Genomic DNA, 7,510 nt, shown 5'->3' with positions numbered 1-7,510 from the left:
CAATAACATCAATGAACCAATACAGAAATGGTCTAACCATTATGAAAAATAGTTTGGAATTATATGAGAATGTTACTTAACTATTTAAATTCTTTGATCCAGAAATCCCAGCTCTATGCATCTATCCTAAGGAAGACAAAGAAAAGAATGAAGGAAGAAAAGAAGGACAAAAGGAAGGAGAAAGAAAGGAAAGGGGGAAGAAAGTAGAAAGAAAAAGAGGGAGAGAAGGAAAGAGAGAAGACAGAAAAGGAGAGAAAGACAAGGAAGGAAGGAAGGAGAGAAGGAAGGAAGAAAGAAGGAAGAGAAGGGAGAAAAGAGAAAGGAGGGAAGAAAAGAGCTCCATATATTTAATACTGATACCATTTTTTGAGGTTAGCAAGAACTGAAAACAAATCCTGCACCCATTAATTGGGAAATAACTAAATAAATTCAAGTATGTAAATATTATAGAATACTATTTTCCCACAAGAAACAATGAATACAAAGAATTCAGAGCGGCATAGAAAGACATATGAGCTATTGCAGAAAGAAATAGAAAAGGAACAATAACTACAATGTATTGTAAATGGAAACAATGCTAATTTACAGTAATTGATTTTAACGACCAGTCCCTGACCCAGAGAAGAGATGGTAAAAACATTCCTCTTAGTAGCGGGGTGGGGAACTTGAAGTGAAGAATGTTGCCACTCTTTCAGATGTATGATCTGTACTAATTGGTTCTATTTCTCTCTTTTTCTTCATTACAAGGGATGGCTTAATGGAGTGAGAAGGTCATATCAAGTAAACAAATAGGCATTAATAAATTCTTTTTAAAAAACAACATCTTTAATGGTACCATAATATTTGCTGGCCAAATTTCAAAGTATTTTGAAATTTGGCTTTCTATTCTTTCTAATTTCTAGCATTAATCTCTTTTCCCCAAATTTATAGTACACCATTTCCTTCACATGTTATTCTATCCTGCCAAAGTTAACTACTTACCATTGGGTCCTGGTAATACATCTCTATGCTTTCCTGCCTCAATGCATTTCCTGTATTTTTCCTCTTCCAGTGTAACCTTCATTTACTATTAAGCAAGTGACATTAGGAAAAATTTATTTTTTTAAATGCCCCTGAAATTTATTGTAATTCTGTGCTTCAAAGTATAGTTATGAAATGGCTTTCACATACATCCCTAGTTAGAACGTGCAACTCTTTTAACAAGGGGCTTGGGTTTGGAATCCCAGCTCTATATGGAAAGGTCACCATCTCCTATGTCTCCTTCATGCCTTACATGAGGGAAGATAAAAACAGGGTCAATAAGTATTTAGCTGTTGCATTGACTAATATTAAATCCCTCAACTATATTATTTAATTGAATAAAAACACAATACAGTGGAAACGATGTCTTTTTTTTCTCTCAACATACCTGCTTCCAGGGTGAGGACCTACAATAAAAACATAGTAATACACTTCTCTGTCCATTTTGAGATCATCTCTCCTTTGAACTCAAAGAAATATGGAGTATCATGGCAGTGGGTCATGTTACTGGATCACCTCCAGCCCTCGCTTTTCCCTCCCTGGTTCTTTCTGGAGAGTCCCTGAAAACTCCTACAGTGTGTGGAAAAAACCCCAATGTTCTGTCTTGGGTTAGCTTCCTTTCTTTCCAAGATGGGAAGAATCCTAACTCCCAGAGCTGATGTGGCCAGCCAAAGCCTGACTAGAGGTCATTAGTCAAGTCAGCTCTGGGGATGCAAAGAAAGCAAAAATAATCCCTGCGTTTGAGCTTACAATCTAACAAGGAAGATAACATGCAAACACCTATGTGCCAAAAAGATATATACAGAAAAAATTAAAGATAGTCTTGGAAGGAAGGCATTAAGATTAAGAAGAACTAGGCATGGCTTCTTACAGGAAGTGGAATTTTAGCTGAGATTTGAAGCCAAAGCCAGAGAGGCAAGGAGATGGAGATGAGGAGGGAGAGCATTCCAAGCATGGAGGACAACCAATGAAACTGCACAGGGTAAGGAGATAGGGTGTCTGGTAAAACCAACAGCAAGGAGCACATTGTTATTGGATTCTAGAACAGTGATCAGTCAAGTATTTCGAAAGGGCCACATCCAGCCCATCCTTTTGTTCTGGAGGGGTCCTTGAGATAGGGATTTTTTTTAACCTTTTAAATAAACTGCTTTCCTGGAGAGGGCAGGAAGAGGGAGAAAATTCAAAACTCAAAAGTTTGCAGAACTCAATGTTCTAAGCTAAAACTAAATTAATTAATTAAAGAGATCTTTAAAGAAAGAAAGAAATCTCTTTACATTTTAAAATACAAAACATAAAAAGTGTACAAAACACTTTGCTTCTACCAGAACAGGAGCTAACCAAATTAAGCCCAGTGGCTAAAGTTTGCCAGCCCTGTCACAGAATATTTGGAGGGAATTTGGAAAGCATTTCTCTCCTGATTTCTTCTCCAATATGTCTAATTTCTATCCATTCCTTAAAGCCCATCTCCAGGAAGTATTCCACAGTCTCCTCCAGTTGATGATATCCCCTCTCACATAGCAATGTGTTCATACTTCTCAAACACAGTCAGAGTTTGTTATTATGTATGCAAAACAAGTTATCCAAGCCCCGCCCTGCTTGTTTACATTTACCTCTTCTTCCAAGTTATCTGCTACCTTTAGTATGATGTGGAGGTCTCTAGGGACTCTACAAATGGATCCAGCCCCTCTCCCCACCAACTGTGTTCCCTCAATTGAAGAGGATGGTCTCCTGAACTCCAGTTCCATTTAGGCAAATATAATCAGATTAGCTTTTACACAGAAATATTTACTTCAGAAGGTACAATCACAAGTATAAAAATCTACTTCCCCACAAAGTGACAAGCACAATCCCCCTCCTACTTTGTACCAACTCACTCTCTGCGGAGGGGAAAAGAAATAAATTCAGAGTTTAGCTGAGTAGAGCATAATCCCATTTCCAAGTCCAAAATCTACCTGGGCTTCAAGTACCAGGCATTCTGGTTTCTCAAGGCTTCTATGCTGTTCTAGCTAGCTGCATCACCCCACCTGTAATCCTGGCTCCAACATAGCCTTGCTCAAATTCCCAGGCCCATGGAGATCACCTCTGGCACCTGGAATTGAAGAAAACAACATAGACTCAGATCCATTTCTTGGGGCTAGATCAAAAGATAGGGAGGAGGAGAAGGAAGATCGTTCACCTCTCACCAGTTCAGTTCAGTGTTATTGCCTTCTGCACATAACAGACAAGGGTTGTTCAGAAAGAGGTAGTGGTAAAGATAGTGAATGGTCGGGGACCCTTTCAAGCATTTCTAGTTCAGTCCTCCGTGTGTTCCAGCCATGTTTACTCTAGTCTTGGATGCCTCTACTCTAAGAACACCATGTTCAGATTGTGTAAAAACTATGTCTTATCAGTTTGAAAGATGCAAGTAGCTGAAAAAAGCAGCTACTCCCCACTACCTACATGTTAGTGGATGCAGCGGGATCCATGATAAGCAAATCGGGCATGCTCAAAAGACCCCTCAGGGGTATCTTCATATTAGAACTGAACATGGCCAAGGAAGCTGGGATTATATTTATTATATCCATTTGATCCTGTATCGTATTCACTGAAAGAACACAAACTCCATCAGGTTGGGGACTTTGTCTTACCTAAAATGGTTATCTCCCCAAGAGTCTTGAACATCTTTTAACACTAAGTAGATGCTGAAACATGTGTATTAAATTTTTTTACTCAATTTTTTTTCATTCAAATTTTCTAATCCCTCCCAAAAGCCTCTTCCTTTTTTTTAAAAAGGGCACTGGTTGCAAAAGATGTATTTTTAAAGATGACATTGGGTTATACTCTTACTCCCCAATACTGTCATCATCATCTTTGACTGCAATAGTAGTGCTGACAGTCAGACTGTTTTGTTTCCAAATTGATTCCAAATGATGAATCTCCACTGCTTTATTGATCCACAAACATAGTCCCACATCAGACTTCATCATGGCTCACAACAGTTAAAAAATTTCTTCTATCACGTAAAATGACTTGGTCTATGACCACAGGACAATTATTCAACTTTACCTTGCCTCTGTTTTCTTATCTTTAAACCATTTCTCGGGGTTGGACAAAATACAAAGTACAAAGGCAAAAAAATTGGGACTGACATAAAACTGCCAAATTGAAAAGAAAATAATAAAATGCAGAAAGCTGCTTCAAAGTATGCAGTCACTCATTACTATGGGGATAAAGTCTGAGGAATAGAAGAGGAAGAAAACTGCGTGCTTAATATTCCATTCTCACTCACCTATGTGCAGCTGCAGTTCCTTGAACTGTCTTGCCTCAGGAAAAAAAAGAGATGGAAAAAGCTGGCATTTGAAAAAAATAAAACTAAATTATTCTTTGTTTCTTACATAAATCAAAGTAAAAATTCTACCCTGCTCCAGTCAAAACTCACTAGAGTTTGTCATGAAAGGAAAATTGACTCTAGCGCTATGAAAGTCCATTTCTGCTGCTCTAATATTTGACACTTTAGGCATAAAAAATGAACAATTGAATTCAGTAAGTAGGCAGAGCATTTTTAATGATACATAAAATCTACAGCAGCTGTCTACTGGGCACAGAGCAGGTAGGTCCTTGAACCACATCCATATCCACACCACTTTTTTCCAGGTCATCTTACTTGCTATTCCACTGAGATATAGGAGATGCATGATAAAATAACAAGTGACAATAATAATAACTTCTGCAGTAAGAACAATGATAATTATTATTACAAGTAGCATTTACATAATATTTGAAGGTTTGTGAAGCAATGTACATAACTTACGTCATTTAGTCCTTACAAAAATCTCATAAGATTCATGCTACTATTACCTTGATTTTACAGTGGAAGAAACTGAGACAGACAGAGGTTAAATCCCTTTTTTCAGAATCATGTAGCTATTAAGTGTTTGAGACTAGATCTGAACTCAGGTCTTCCTTGCTCTGGCAATCTTGCCTGCTGCACTTGTAGATCCTGGAGAGTAGCACAAGTGAATAATATGCCAGGTTTGGAGCCACAACGATTTGAATTCTAATCTTGAATCATATACTTTCTAGATGTGTGATACTGAATAAGGGACTCAATCTTTAATAAGTACTTGAGACTTCACTAGAATTTATCACCTCTGATGTCTGTGTTAGTAGAAATTCCCTACACTAGGAAAATCACAGAACCTTTACACCTTTGAAAATGGTTGAAGGTTTACAAAACACACACAACACCAATCCTGTAAGCTGGGGACTGGAAATAGAATTATAAGGTTCTTTATTTAACAAATGAGGAAACTGAGGCTCAGAGAAGTGAAAATGACTCACACATGGCAATAAAATTAACTACTCATTATTACAGCCAGGATTTGAATTCAGGATTTCCTGATAAAAAGTCTTACGGTCTTTTTGTTGCTAAAAGGATGTTTTAAAAAAGGATATTGATAACACAGAAGTCATCAACATTTTAATCAACTCACACACTTTAAATTGGAACTGAAGCATTTTCTTTCCCCTTCTACTTTAAATCAATTGAACTCAACAACTACTGATGCACATCTACTAGGCAAAAGTAAGTTAGTCACTAAGGCACTAGAAGGAAGGAAGGAAGGAAGGAAGGAAGGAAGGAAGGAAGGAAGGAAGGAAGGAAGGAAGGAAGGAAGGAAGGAAGGAAGGAAGGAGGAAAGGAGGGAGGGAGGGAGAGATGAAGGGGGAGAGAGAGAGAGAGAGAGAGAGAGAGAGAGAGAGAGAGAGAGAGAGAGAGAGAGAATTTCTGATACAAAGTATCAAACCGGAAGTGGTCATCTATCTTTTAAAAGACCTCAAGGGAGTGGAACCCACTAACTCTTGAGTATGACAGTTCATGAGACACATTGCCTTTCCCAAATTTCCTTAATATTAGCGCCTTCTGTATATGTCTTTTTTATAGAGTTGTTTGCACATTTTATCCCCTATTATTCTGAGATGCTTGAAAGCAGGGATTGCTTTTTGTTTTTTTATTTACCTTGCTTTGTATCTCCAGCACTTAGTGGTGTCTGTCACATAGTAGGTGCTTAAAATTCTAGTTGACTAGTTGATTTAGTGTTCACAATGCTGAGGGATCATGCTGTCTGAGAAAGCATTTATTAAATTCAGACTAGACAGAAGAAAAGCTTACCTCTTCTAGAAAGTTTTCTACAAAAGCAGGGAGGTGGGCTAATGAAAGATTGATTCTCACCTGTTTAAGAAGAAAGTGGGGATGGAGTGTTGAACCTAAAGCTAAGAGTGTATTCAAACACTGCCTCTGGCATTTATTGAATGTGTGACTGAGCAAGTTATTTAATCTCTTCAAGCCTCAGTCTCCTCATCTGTAAAATGGCAATAATAGTTACAGTACTAACCTCAAAATGTAACTGTGAGGTTCAAACAAGATAAAATATATCAAAGCATAAACAATCATAAAACACTCCACATTTTATTTTGTAAAATACACTGCAGATCTCTATCAATCATTATACATTTACCTATCAAAGGTCACACACTTTGATGGAACTCAAGAAAAATCAACCAAAATCACCTGTATCAATTAAAAATGGAGCAAAAGTGATGGAATCCATGAGCATACAACTGATTAACAACCAAATCCAAGCACAAATACAAATCTATTTTATAGGTCAAATATATTTGGATTATAAATCAGAAAACAGGATTGTAGATATAAAATCATTGAATCCCACTCAGAGAAAAATCAACCAAACAAATTAGGAGTAAAGGATTTACAAATACATGTGTATGCTTATACAAAAACATACATTTTGTATTTATATAGATGATATATGTTATAAACTATTTATTCATATCTATGAATAAGCATGTTATTATTTGGTGTTATATTTTAATAAGGAAGGCAGCTACATGGCAGAGTAAATAGATCACTGGGCCTAGAGTCAGGAAAACCTGAATTCAAATTAAGCGTCAGACATTTACTAGCTGTGTGACCCTGGGAAAGTCACATAACCTTTCTCAGTCTCAGTTTTCTTAACTGTAAAATAGGGATAATAGCCCCTACCTCCCAGGATTATTGTGAGAATCAAATGAGATAATATTTGTAAAACACTTAGTACTTAGGACAGTTTGTTCTGCACATAGTGCCTTGTTCCCTTCCCCATATATGTCACAAAAAAATCTCAGTGTTGGAAAGAACCAAAAAAGCTAATCAATTAAATTTAGAGTTCAATAAGAATCCCCTTCACAAATCCCCAGCAAGTAGCAGGGACTATTGTGGACTTAAAAGAGAAAGAAAAACAAATCGATATTAAAGAACTAAAAGGAGGAAAACATGGACTTAAAAGTTATATCTTAAATGTGGATATAAAATAAACTAATAAAATTAAAGCAAATTATAGAATTAAGAAGCAAACAAAAGATAACCATTTCTGTGTATTTTTAAACAGATTTTGTTTTAAAAATAAGGGAAAACTAAAACACTGAATAAAAATAAATGGAGAAAAAATAAATG

Source organism: Notamacropus eugenii, chromosome 3 (genome assembly GCF_028372415.1).
Source record: "Notamacropus eugenii isolate mMacEug1 chromosome 3, mMacEug1.pri_v2, whole genome shotgun sequence".
Classification (NCBI taxonomy): domain Eukaryota; kingdom Metazoa; phylum Chordata; class Mammalia; order Diprotodontia; family Macropodidae; genus Notamacropus; species Notamacropus eugenii.
Note: the sequence above shows the minus strand (reverse complement) of the source record.